The following is a 14,630-nucleotide window of genomic DNA, read 5'->3' on the forward strand; positions in this document are numbered from 1 at the left end:
CATTTAATATTTTGTAATAGACTAGTAGTGTATGGATGTTTTTTTATTAGGCTCTTATTTTCTAGTGTAGATGTAGTACTTAAACAACAAATGTGTTTTAATGTTTTGAAGTAATATTTATGTGGCAATGTGTGGTATGTGCAAATTTAAGAAAAAATATATATTTTTCTTAATGGGTCATAACGGATCATAACGGGTCGGGTCATTTTACCTGTTGGGTAAAGTGACCCGACCTGTTAAGGACCCGTTAAGATAATAGGTGTGACACGACATGACATGATCCGTTAAGTTAATAGATGTTACACGAACACGATAGACATGACCTATTTGCCAGGCCTACATTAAACCAATTTACAATATCAATATGGAGAGTAGCTCAATTACTTATAAATACATGCAAAGTATCTTCTCACATTAATATAAAATTCATTCTCAACATTTATAAGTAAAAAATTTTAAGTTTGCTATCAACAAGTATAATTGTATATAAAAGGGACTCCCCAACACAATTCTTTGTTTTTTGTTGAAACGTTATACACGTTAAAAATGTGAAAGTTTGCCAACACAATTCTTTTGTTTTTTTATTGAAACGTTATACACGTTAATAATGTGAAAGTTTGCCAACACAATTCTTTTGTTTTTTTATTGAAACGTTATACACGTTAATAATGTGAAAGTTTGCCAACACAATTCTTTTGCTTTTGGTAAAGATGCCAAAATTATAGACGTAGGACACAATAGGGACTCCCCAACATCTTTTCGCAACTCTCTAGATTTTTCTTCTTTTTTTTTTTAAAATAAAATCAATATTATTAATTACACTAATAGAAAGGGACAAACTTAACCTCACAATGGGTAAGTAATAATATAGTTCAAATTCGTATTTGGCAAAAATCAAACATAAGACCTCTCACTTACAAACTTAACCTCACAATGGGTAAGTAATAATCTAGTAGTACTAAGTGACTTTTTAAAATAAATATCGGTAAGCCACTTAGTATTATAGTTTAATAATATTAGGAAATTTGAAAAAAATAACCAAAATATAGCTTTTCTCAAAGTGGCATCCTCGAAAGCTTCGTTTCTGCCGAAAAGTAAAACGTTGTTTCTTCATATCTTGTTAACTGAGAGAAAATTACCTCATTAGCATAAATTTGCTGGCAATCTCTAGGAATTCAAATGAAAACCCAAAAGCCAAGTTTACAATCCTGTCCCAAATGTAGCTTTGCTCAGGGCATGTTTACTTGGTAAGGGATAATCAGAAGGCGGATGAAGTTTGGATATTTACGGGGTGTAGAGAAAACCTAGAAAGAAAACGGAACCATACGCAAAGAAAACTCATCCCCAAATCAATTTATGTTGCTACATTCCCTTCCACGTGTATGATCCAGACTTGTGACTCCAAAAGCAAACAACAAAAATGTCAATTTCTTTGGGTCTCATTGTATAAGCAGAACAGAAGTACCAAATTAGAGAAGGAAGAGTCGAAGAGATCTATGGTTTACTATGGAGGAGAAAGAAGTGGAGTTGATTGGAGAACTGTTTGGGTATATTAGTACTTTAATATCAATTTTTGGTTATAATTATCATAAAATTAAAAAGGTGATTTTAATTCTATATGAGGTGCAAATTTTTGTTATTTTTTCAAATTTCCAGTGGTATTCCTCTTCAGTTGTAAATGAGAAATCTTAGGTTCGATTTTCACCAAAAGCGAATTTGAATCACATTATTGTTAGCCTATTGTAAGGTTAGACCCACCCCCTCCTCTTAGTGTAGATAATATCGTTTATTCAAAAAAAAAAAAACTATATATATATATATATATATATATATATATTGGCGTGTATTTGAATCTTCTATATTAGGTTCATTATTCATTAAATTTTCTACATTAGGGTCATTGTATGAATAAATATTGGTGTGTATTTGTAGTTAGTCTATGTATTTGTCTATATACTGTACATTGGGAATGAATGAAATATGAAATCCGTCATATCAAATTTAATCTGGTATTAGAGCAATAAAAGCTCCACCAAGCATTTTTTTTCGATCCCCGTCTCTTCCCTCATGGGTGACGACTCCAGTTCCCTATCTGGTATCGTTTGGTATGCAGACAGGACGAGACGGAACGGAATGGGACGAGACGGGACAGGACGGAACGGAACGGAGCGGGAGCAAAAATGCCCTCGGATGGAAACAAGGAGGAAGAAGAAGGAGGCGGAGAGGTTATAATTTCGTGTTCCACGGATGTGGAACAAGTCGTTCCAGGGGGGTGAGGTGGAACGAAAATTCACCCAAAACTCGTCCCGTGGAACAGCTCGTTCCACCCGTTTTAGACGCACCAAACGTGGGACGAAACATCTTATCCCACTCTGTTCCGTCCCGTCCCACATACCAAACGGTACCTCTATTCCTCTTCACCTGCCACAGGTCTTCCTCTTCACCTACCACAGGTCTTCCTCTTGATACCACTAACAACCCAACCCTAGTCACTATTAATGTCGCTGCCCAGTTGTCGTTATTTAGTTACAGCTTAAACTCGGCCCATTCATTTTTCCTTCTGGCAGGCTCAATTTAATGCCCTCATTCTTAGGTATGATTTGATGTGTTATGTAGATGGCTCCAAAACTTGTCCAGATGACTTCTTTTTTTTTTTTTTTGGTGAATATAGAGGTGAAGATACCCTAGACGAACTAATACATATCATTAATAACAAGAGAGTAGCCTATAGGGGCACCTACAATATCATCTGTTAGATGTTGCATAAGCCATTAGGGAGGAAATTGAAAAGAACACAATCCAAGGTCCATATTGTAGCTCCATTTGGCTTGTTGATTTGCAACATTGTTCACTTTCCTAAAAATATGCTTTAGCTCACAATACTCAATTTGTCTCATCAAGTCCCCGCAACTCTTCAAAAGGGTACCAAGGGGGTGAAAAGTATCTTGCACAGACTGGTTCAACAATAATACAGCAGAGGAAGAGTCCATCATGATGATTAACTTAGATCTGCCTTTTTCAATAGCAAGCTGAAGTCCGAAATACAATCCCCAAACTTTAGCTTCTATAATCTGCCCTTGCCTTAGATTAATAGAGAATGTCACATCCCGGCCCGGGGCGGATCACTTCACGGGCCCGCTCCACCACCGTAGCACGATATTGTCCGCTTTGGGCTTACCATTCCCTCACGGTTTTATTTTTGGGAACTCACGAGCAACTTCCCAGTGGGTCACCCATCATGGGATTGCTCTAGCCCCCCTCTCGCTTAACTTCGGAGTTCCTACGGAACCCGAAGCCAGTGAGCTCTCAAAAGGCCTCGTGCTAGGTAGGGATGGGAATATACATATAAGGATCACTCCCCTGGGCAATGTGGGATGTCACAGAGACGCCTCCTAAGCAATAACCATTGTGGTCACGGAGAATTCCTCCAGCATCAATGCTACTCGAAACCATTTACTTAGATCCATCCACATTTAACTTGTGCCAACCAAAAACAAGAGGCTCCCACTTCAACATAACATGCATCCGAAAAGGTGGTTTATCAATTTTTAGAAGGGAATCCATCAATTCAGAAGCAACGCCAACAATAACATTTTTAGGATCACTAGGGAGGAAAAATCTGGCGGTTCCTCTATTTCCAAATATACCAACAAGCAAAGACAAACAAACAATTCCATGCTTTCTTGTCAGACCACATTACCTTGGACATCACATTAGCCTTCAACCAAGCTTTCAAGTCCAAATTAAAAGTATTGCACAAGTGAAAAGGAATCCGAAGAATATCCCAAATGCATTTAGCTCTGCTACATTCTCTCAGAATATGCATGATGGTCTCCAAAGGCCAAGAACAAAGGTTGCAAGAGGAATCCACAGTTAAGTTTCTTTTGGTTCATTGCTCATTAGTAAGTAATTTACCTTGACCAATGAACCAGAGGAAGAATTTCAGTTTGGGAAGGATTTTAAGATTCCAAATCCCTAGCCAATCAAACACAAGCCTTTTTTCACAATCATATAACATATTATAAGCCGTTTTTACAGTGAAAGTTCCATTTGAAGTGCATCCCCAAATAAGTTTGTCCTCTCTAGCACTAATAGTCCCAACAGGCCAACTGATTATCTTTTAGACCAAGTATTCTGGAAGAGCAGATCTTAGCTTACTAACGTCCCACCAACCATCCCTAAGGAAATAAGAGATTGGAAAGTCCTCCTTGAGGAAATTATTAGCATCAATATAATTAATTAAAGGATCATTCAACACCCAATGGTCTTTCCAAAACTTGACACCATCACCTTTCCCAATTCTCCATTTCATTCCTTTGCGCAACAATTCAGTTCCATAAAGAATTCCTTACCAAGTGTGGGAGCAGTCAGACTTCTCATGTAATTTTGTATCCAAAATAGAGCTTCCTTGCAAGTATTTTGCTTCATAGATTTTTGCCAAAAAACTTGTATCCTTAGCATGAATTCTCCATCCAATTTTAGCCAACAAAGCTTGATTCATCTCTACTGTTTTCTTTAATCCCACACCTCCAATGCACTTGGGCCTGCAAACAAGGTTCCATTGACAGAAATAAATTTTCTTTTTCTGCTGAGAGTCCCCCTAAAAGAAGTTTTTGTTCCACTTATCCAAATGCTCGCATACACTAACCGAGAGCTTAGTGGTTTGCATAGCATACACCGGTATTGCAGAGGCGACTGTTTAGATCAAGGTGGCTTTTCTAGCCATTGAAAGGACATTACTCTTCCAGGAAGAAAGTCTACTCTGAACTTTATCAATCACACCCTTGTAAGTTAACTTAGAGACTCTACATTGGATCAATGGCATCCTCAAATAATTTCCAAGATTATCAAACAAAGGAGAACCATAAATTGCATTGATTTCTCTAGCCCCATTTGCACAAGTATTAGGAGAACAATACACCATAGATTTCTCAAAGTTGATTGCATGGCTAGATGCTAAGCAGAATTTGTCAATACATTTCTTCATCACCCTAACTTGTTTTGGTGTTGCATTTGCAAAGAGCATAAGATCATTTGCAAAAAAAAAAAAAAAGGTGAGAGACGCTAGGACCAAGTTTAGAAGCTTTATCAGGTTTCCACTTACCAGAATTGACTTCATTAGTAATAATGTGAGACAACTTTGTAAACATGAAAATTCTATAACAAATGAAACGAGAACACGTATACAAGTAGTAGATTTCCATTGATGAATTTGTAGGGTTACAATCTCTATTTTCAATTTTCCTCTGATTCAGTCTTTAAATTTGATGTAGATGCATGGGTTATTGATCCAAGGGTTGCGATGATGTGATCTCGAACAAACAATTGAATGATTGCTTCAAGTTTTGAGATTGAAACAATGCATGGATAGTCTTCACCTCTAGGTTTATGTATGACATGCGGCAAAGGTGATGTTGATGTGGGATTTTGTTGATTCAAGGGTCTTGGCGACTTGATATTGAATTGAACATCGTTACAAGTTTTAAGCTTGCAACAAAGTCTTGAAAGAATCAGCATAAGTGCTTGTTGATTCTTCAAGGGAATGCTTCGACTGTGGTTGGTTGTATGGTTTGGGGTGAGTTGCTGGTTTATAGATGGGTTTAGGATGGTTTGGGGGTTCGGCAAGGCTATGGGGTGGTGTAGGAAGGAATGGAAGGTGGCTGGGAAGGTGGAGGAAGGCACGGCAATAATGGGAGGCTGCTGGAATGGAAGGGTGGTTGCGGCTGTGATGTTTTTTTTTTTTTTGTGTGTGAAGGCTTGCGGTTTAGGGAGGAAACATGGAATAGAATATTAGGGTGAATGGTGGCTGCGTGAAGATGGGGGAAGGCTGGAATTGAGGATTGGAGGCACGGCTGATGGGAGAAAATAATTGGTGGCTGCAGCCTTGATTTTTCTTTGGTTTTTTTATGGTTTTTATGATAAATGGGGGGGGGGGGGCACAGCTTTTGGGAATAGCTGGAATAGAATGGTGGGATGCACGACTTAGAGTGAAAAGATTAGGTTCTTGCGGCTGCTAGGATTAATGTGTCAAGGCCGAATAGAATGAATGGGAAAATATAGAATAATGTGCGGCTAGGTTGTAAAAATGTGTAGGGTTTTAGAAAATAAACCCTAGCTTATTAAAATTAAAATAAAGTTAATTCAAAGGCTGCTAGAATTAGGGAATTAAATCAGAAATTAAAGAGGGAATAATTAAAGGGTGCGGCTAGGGTTAGGTTAGGAGAGGGAAATAGGGTTTAATTGCACAACATTGGACAAAAGTGCCCCCCCCTTGCACGGCAAGGGAAGGGAATTAAGGTTAAGGCACGGCAAGGTTGTGTAATTGGGCTAGGGCCTTGGTTTTGTGTCCTAAAGTGCCTACAAGGCCTTCAAAGTGGCTAGAAAATACGGACGTTTAAGTTTAGGAAAGGTTACCAAAACGGAAAACCTAGGGTTGACTTTCCTACTTCAAATAGGAAACCTTGTTTGAGTAGGAATCCTCGTTTTGGTAAGAATTCATCGTTGGAGTCGGAATTCGTCGTTTCTTCAAATCTTCAACTCATTCATTCCTCTTTCGCTCCAAAAGACTCCAATTTGCATCTTCTTGCACACTTTGGCCTTATAATCTGAAAATACACAAAAGTAGCCTTAAACACTAAAATAGCTAAGTAAACACAACATAAATGCACGAGAACAAGCTAATTAAGTCGCATGAATATGCTCCTATCAAATTCCCCCACACTTAACTTTTGCTAGTCCTCGAGCAAAACAAAACAACTAAAGAAAATAAGACGAAACAAAACAAACAAAACATAACCTAAACCTTCCAACATTTGCCTCAGGGATTTCCAATGAAACATGACATGTCAACGATCATTACTCACATAGCTTTTAGTCTTCCTTCCCCTCAAGCACATACTTAATCATAGTCACCATTCACTAGTTCGCATTTAATCAATTAAAACACATTTTAAATGTAGTAACATGCCTTAGAGAATTCCCTCAATTCCTCACTAGTTATGCACTCAATTCTCACTCAGATTTTCTGACTACACACCCTACACTAGTTATATGTGAGAAGATTGATGTAAACATGAAAGACTAGTACTCACATACATTATAACAAAGGAAGCAATTTCTGGAGTAATTAAACGTGTTTAGATATGATCTCATGAATGGAATGCTACTACTTAGATGCGAGAACCAGTGACACCATATGCTCATACCAAATTCAAACTCCACAATTGAAATGCACAACACTCAAGATAGAAGTCAAGGGTTGTAACGGGGCTTGGGGTATTGGCTCACAAGGAAAGGTAGGGATAAACAAAAGTTCTTTAAGCAATAGCAAGCAAAGTAACGAAATTAAGACCTAGAATTCCCTTAGAATGCAGAAATCAACTTTTAGACAAATAGGGGAGATTCAAACAACTCTTAAGGCCTAATTCATTGTTTTGGGCCCTTACTTCAACAACCAATACTTTTCAACTCTTTTTCACTTCTTTTTTTTTTTTTTTTTCTTTCTTTTTTTTTTTTTTTTCTTTTCCACTAGCCGTGCCTATGGCACATAACTCACATCAATAATCCTTCCCCCACACTTATTTTCTGCAACACAGTAATCAAAAGGAATTCATTCATGCTTACTATGCTTCAAGAACAAGGGTACGGATGGTCCTAATCTAGGCTAGGTGAGGATGATATGGGTTAACAAAGAACATGGCTAACACGGCTCAAAGGGGGTTAAACTTAAACACAAAATGAGTTAAGGACACATGGCTATTTGGCTTTGATGGTGGTCACTACACAACTTCATCTTGAATATGTGTTATGCAAATCAATAACATGCTTTGAATGAAATGGGCATGAGTTCTAGCATTTGGAACTAAGTGATGAAACGCCTTCTAAGTAGTAACCAAGCAATGAATAATGAGATCATGCAACGACTTTAGAAAACAATAATGCACAGATTTTAACTCTCCAAATAACGTTTAGGCTCAAGTCTCACAGGGATGTAGCGTTAGTTTGAGTTCATTCCTTCAAGCATGTTACAAAAACTGATTTTTATCATTTGTGATTACATGTGAATTCGTAAACTATAACTACAAACAAGCATAAACCAAAGAGTATATCAAACGTCCATCCATGTTTGTAACTTTCTTTAACCATCATGCAATTAAAAACCAAATCCTCATCATTGTATTGGAAGGTGACCTACGACACAACCAAACACACAAAAACAACTCTTTTTGGGTTTTTCAAAGCAATTTTTCAAATTTTTATGGGATTTCGGATTTTTAAGTCAACATACTCTAAAACACTCTAAAATAGCTTAAAAACACTTAAAAACAGTGGGAAACAAGTTTAGACATGTTAGGTGGTAAAACCCTACGAATTTCATGCAAAAATATCTTAGAACAGAATGTTACCCCCCCCCCCCCCACACTTAAACTAAACATTGTCCTCAATGTTTTAGACACAATTGAACACATTACACATAACATAAAGTAAGCAACAAAGGAAAGGGTTTAGGGACGCAAATCTGAGTGTGGAGCGATTCCCAAGTTCTTCCTTTGTTGATTACATGGGTTGCCTCCCAAGTAGCGCTTGCTTTAACGTCTTCCAGCCGGACGAGTCCTTCTTTTCTCACTTAGGACCCACGGCATGCCATGGGATCTCCTCCACAACATGCTCCATGAATTTCTCGTAGTATGGCTCGATGAATGGGAGGGGATAGTGATCCTCCCTGATTTTGGTGGTTGGGTTCCTAAAATCCATATAAATGCTCCCACCGCCTTGAAATTGATTGGGTACCTGCACCAAAGAAGGTAACAACCTATTAGTTGAAATGGGAATTGGAATTGGGCTTGGTGACTTACAAACATATTGTATTGAAGGCTCAAAATCGGCAGCCCTATCAACAATGTCCCCATTTGAAGTTTCGGCCATATTGGGTGGTTGTAGGGCAATCACTCCAAGTTCTTTTCCCATGGTGGTGCTTAACACATCCTTCGTGGTAAGTGTGGATCCTTTCGGTCCTTTATCCTTATGCACATCTACGACAAAACAAGAATGACTATCGTTAGGATTCTTAACAGAGTCATAAACATTGAATTTAATTACGTCACCACCAAACTCCATTGTTAATGCTCCTTTGGCCACATCAATCTTGGTTTGGGCCGTTTTCATGAACGGACGGCCTAGCAAGAGTGGCAATGATGGAGCATCGCTCGAATCCTCCATTTCTAGGACATAAAAATCTGCAGGAAAGATGAGATGATTGACCTGCACTAAAACATCCTCAAGGACTCCCTTGGGATAAACATTAGAACGATCGACCAATTGAATTATAACGCCATCTTGTTTTAACTCACCCAGGTTCATAGATGCATAAATGGAATATGGCATGACATTAATAGAAGCACCTAAATCTAACATGCATTGTTTAAATCTAGTGTTTCCAATTGTGCATGGGATGGTAAAGCTCCCTGGATCCTTACATTTTGGAGGCAACTTTCATTGCAAAACCGCCGATACATTTTCACTCACTTTCACAACTTCTTTGTTTGGAATTCTTTTCCTAGTTGTGCATAACTCTTTTAAAAACTTTGCATACCTTGGGACTTGCTTTATCGCATCAAGTAAAGGAATGTTTACTTGGACCTTCCTAAACGTCTCCAGAATGTCCTTCTCCTGCTCCTCCTTCTTTGTTTGCATGAACCTACTAGGAAAAGGCACATTGAAAGGAAAAACATTAGTAGGAACCGAATTTGACCCATTCTTACCCTTTTTGGCCGAATTAGACAATTTTGAGTCATTTGAAGCTTGCGGCAAAGGTGTTTCCACCTTTGCTGTGGGTTGGCTTGCTTCTTCCTCTTCAATTCTCCGTTTTTCATCCTCTTCGGGGCTTGATGGTGATGGTTTGGATGGAATGCCAACTTCTTTTCCACTTCTCAAGGTGATTGCATTGGCCGTTTCGAACCCTCCCTTGGGATTGACTACCGTAGTGCTTGGTAACTTACCATTTTCATGAATTTGTCCCAAAAATTCGGCCATTTGGCCCATTTGCTTCTTCAGCTCATTAACCTCCTTTGCTTGGTTCTGCATTCCCTGCGCCATTGTGGTTAGTAACTGATATATTTTATCGTCATTCATAGACGTACCTGAGTTGGTTTGGGATGATTGTGCTTAAGGAGGTGGTTGTGGTGCCATTGGTCTTGGAAAGAAACCCGGGGGTTGTCGGAATCCACTTTGTTGGGCATATTGTGGTGCATCTCTCCATCTGAAATTGGGGTGGTCACGCCATCCCTGATTGTATGTGTTGTGATAAAAGCATATTTAGGCGACTTACTTAGCTTGTTTTCGTGCATTTATATTGTTAATTCATAGTTGTTTTAGTCGTTTAAGCCATTTTCGTGTGTTTTTAGGTTCATATGGCTAAGGAAGCAAAAAGATGCATTTTGGAGCATTTTGGAGCAAAATTGGACTTGGAATGGACGAAATTGAAGGATTCCTAATCCATTGCAGCCACATGCACCCATAATCATTCACACCTTGCAGCCACATGCATTCACATGCATAAATCAGCCACATGCATCTCCCATCACCATATCAGATTTCCATCATATTCACATGCATTCCATCCTTTAAAACATTGCACATGCACTCCCTTTAATTAATTAAGCCACATGCACTCCCATCCATTTCATCATTGCAGCCAACACATGCTTTCACATGCATTTTCAGATTGTCCCCTTGCACATGCAGCCACATATTCATTGCACATGCAATTCCAACCCACATGCATCCTTTAATCATTCAAACATGCAACCACATTCCCTCCTAGCTGTCATGTTCCCCCCATTTCACCTATAAATAAGCATCCATTGCATTCATTCTCATTCACAATTCGTCCATATTCAGAAAATCATCCAAAACACCACTCCAACCACTCCCCATCCCTCCAAAACACTTCACACTATCCCAAAACTCACCTTAGACCTTGTGATACAACAACGAGGAAGAGAAGAGTGCCTAAACGTTCATACAATTCAAGTTTGAGTTGTTGGAATGTTTAGGTGTTTCTTTGATCTCAATGTTTAAATTCAATTCTCTTTGTTTTGTACGTATGAGGAATGGAAGAGAAGAGTGCCTAAACGTTCATACAATTCAAGTTTGAGTTGTTGGAATGTTTAGGTGTTTCTTTGATTTCAAAGTTATGAGGAACTAAACCCCCCCTTGGCTAGGGGGGATTCGAAATATATGTTTATGCTTGCATTTTGATTTGATTACTTCTAATTGCGTTTCATAAGTTGTGGATTCAATTTGTTTAACCGTTTGATTGATAACTTATTTATGTATGTTTATTGAGAATGCGCGCTTAATTTTCATGCATGAATATGACGCTAGAATATAAGTGAGTTTCACCTAATAGTTACGAACTTATATTCGCAAGTAGTGGAGGTTGCTTATAAACAATCGCGTTAAACGAATTCTTGGCATAAGTTTCATGCGTATTCCATAGTAACGAATGCCTCGTCAACACTTATAATTTTCATAGAGCGTAATGATTCTTGCTTGTATCTCTATTATGCAATCATGTAGAGGACTTGTGGGGAATGTTTTGGGTTGTCGTATGCAATCATCCAATCCAATAACGTTAGGAAGATTTGAAAGTTAATTTAAGCGGACCTAATTAACTTGGAGCGTTGAGAATTCATGGTTTATTGAAATGCAATTGGAAATCGTTTTATTACGCAAGTGTAACATGTATGGAGATGAACCCCTTAGCTATTCTATCATCCATTCATTCCATTTCATCATATTCATAGTTACATTCTGTTTTAATTGCAATTTGTTCATTTAATTTAATTTCGTATAAACCTCAATCCCCCTTTATTTTAGTGTCCAATTTAGTTAGAAAGTGTCTTAGTTTGTGTTTCTAAGTGTTTTGAATCAATTTATTAACCAATTTCGTCCAAAGTAGTCAAAGTGCTCAAAACTGCCCAGATTGTGTTTTTAAGGCAGTTTTGAGTGTTTTGGTGCTGTTTTGAGTCTTTTAGTTTGTTTGAGTGTTTTAAAGTTTAGTTTTGCATTCTTTGAGTCTAGTATAGTGTTTTATATTGTGTTTTTACGTTTTTGAGTCAAATCCAAGTGATTAACAATCCCTCCTAATCCCCGGTCCAGAACGATCCCTACTTACATACATACTACAATTGACAAAAAGAGGGTTTAATTTGTGTGCGTATAAATCTCGCATCATGTTGGAGAAAGGATCACCCCTTGGTTAGTTCTGATTCCCATAGCCCACGGCATTGGTAGATTCCCACCCTCCGTTCTCAATTAATTAAGGGCATTGATCAGATTGGTGTCCTTGAATGGAGCATACACCACAGATTGTACTTCCTTGCGTTTTAGGGCCTTCAACAAACTGCGATAACATAGACGTAAGGTTAGCCATTTGGGATTGTAACTCAGAAATAAAACTTACCTCATTTACATGCTGTGGCCGTGGGGTGTCTCTCTGCCCAACACCTTCATATTGTTGTGCATTGAGTGCTCGATTGGCAATGAGAGTTTTGGCATCCCTAGGTGTCTTGTCCATTAGAGCCCCTCCCGCGGATGCATCCAACATTTGTCGTTCAAGTGGTAAAAGGCCTTCGTAAAAATATTGAAGAAGTAGCTCCTCCTTCATCTGGTGCTGTGGACATGAAGCAACAAGAGATTTAAAACGTTCGTAATACGTAGGAAAAGATTCACCTTGGCTTTGCTGAATTCCACTAATCTTCTTACGAAGAAGAATGACTCGTGATGTCGGAAAGAACTTCTCTAAGAAGGCTCGCTTCATACTCTCCCATGATGTGACAGTTCCAGGAGCCAACTCATACAACCAATCCTTGGCCTTCTCCACCAAAGAAAAAGGAAAAGCCTTCATCTTCAATATGTTGCTGTCCACGTTCACCGGTGTCATACTTGAGCACACCACCTCGAATTCCTTTAGATGCTTGTTCGGATCCTCCATGGCCAACCCATGGTATTTCGGAATATGGTGGAGCAAGCTGGACTTCAACTCAAATTCATCGGTCTTCTCAGGGGCTGCCCTAGGGTATTGGATGCAAAGAGGTGCTGCATTGGCCAAACCCGAGGTAGAAAGCTCCTTGATGGTTCGATTGTCCACTGCCATGGTTGGTACTTCCTTTTCAACCCTTGCCGTGGCCTCCTCTTCAACCTCAACTTCAACTTCTTGCTCTTCTAATTCAGGTTCGGGACTAGGAGGATTAGACGCTTGCGATTTCTTTTTCCTTCTCAAAGTCCTCTCGAAATCACCGTCAAAGTCGGAGATATGCTCACGAACAGGTTGTGAGCCACGGGTCATAAACTAGTACCTGCACACAAGAGCAAACAAGGTTAGCAATCAATTTAATAGACTCGGCACAAGTAAGGAAATAAGGTGCCACACACGGCAAAAAAAAAAAACAAAACACACACACACGGTACAAAAATTAAAACAAAACAGAAACTAAACAATTTAAACAAGACTCAAGACAAGGGATTAGCAACTTTGCTAATCCCCGGCAACGGCGCCAAAATTTGATGTGAAAATTATGTTGACACACAAATTAAACCCTATTTGTGACAATTGTAGTAATGAAGTAAGTAGGGATCGTTCTAACCGGGGATTAACTAGGGGTGCTAATCTAATTTGAATTGACTCAAACAGAAACTAGAACTTAATTAGGACGAATTTGAAAGTGTTATGACTCCAATTGCTTAAAAACACAAAATAAAACAAATACGAATGACTACGACTCAACAAAATATGGGGGAATTGTGGTTGGACGAATTTAAACTAAATGGGCAGATTGTAAAGAAAACAGATTTTAAGACAAAATTGTGATGAATCAATGGATGATGGGATAGCTAAGGGGTTCTTCTCCACACATGAAATATATGCAACGTAAATCAATTTCCAATTATCAATCCAATAAGTTATGAACCTCGATACTCCAAGTTAATTAGGTCAGCTTAAATTAACCTTCAGATTTCCCTAGAATCATTGAATTGGATGAATATGCATCGCAAACAAATTATTCCTAACAAATTCTCTATATGAACAGCATGATAAAGATATAAGTTAGAATCATTACGTTCTTTGGAAATCATAAGCATCGACAAGGCATTTGTAACTATGGAAAGCATGATACGCTTGCCAGGAATCTACTTAACATGATCGTGACTAGCAACCTTCACTACTTGTGAATATAAATTCATAACGATTAGGTGAAACAAACTTATATCCTAGCATCAAATTCAAGCATGCAAATTAAGCGTGCACTCTCAATCAACATACAAGAATAAGTTCTAAATCAAACGGTTAAGCAAATTGTATTCAAAACTTATGCAACGATAATTGGAAGTAATCAACTTATTTCACATATATAATCATGGTTTCGAATCACCCCCTAGCTAACTAGGGGGTTTAGCCTCTCATGTTCACAGAAAGAGAAATACAATTGAATTTAAACATAAAGCACAAAGGATTGATTACACCTAGAACGCACAACGAATCCACTTGAATTTCTGTGCGTCAAAGCTCCTCTTTCCTCTTCTCCTTGCTGCGGCAGAGAGTGTTTAGGGAATTTCTGGATGGTTTG

The sequence above is a fragment of the Pyrus communis genome, chromosome 8 (assembly GCF_963583255.1).
Source record: "Pyrus communis chromosome 8, drPyrComm1.1, whole genome shotgun sequence".
Classification (NCBI taxonomy): domain Eukaryota; kingdom Viridiplantae; phylum Streptophyta; class Magnoliopsida; order Rosales; family Rosaceae; genus Pyrus; species Pyrus communis.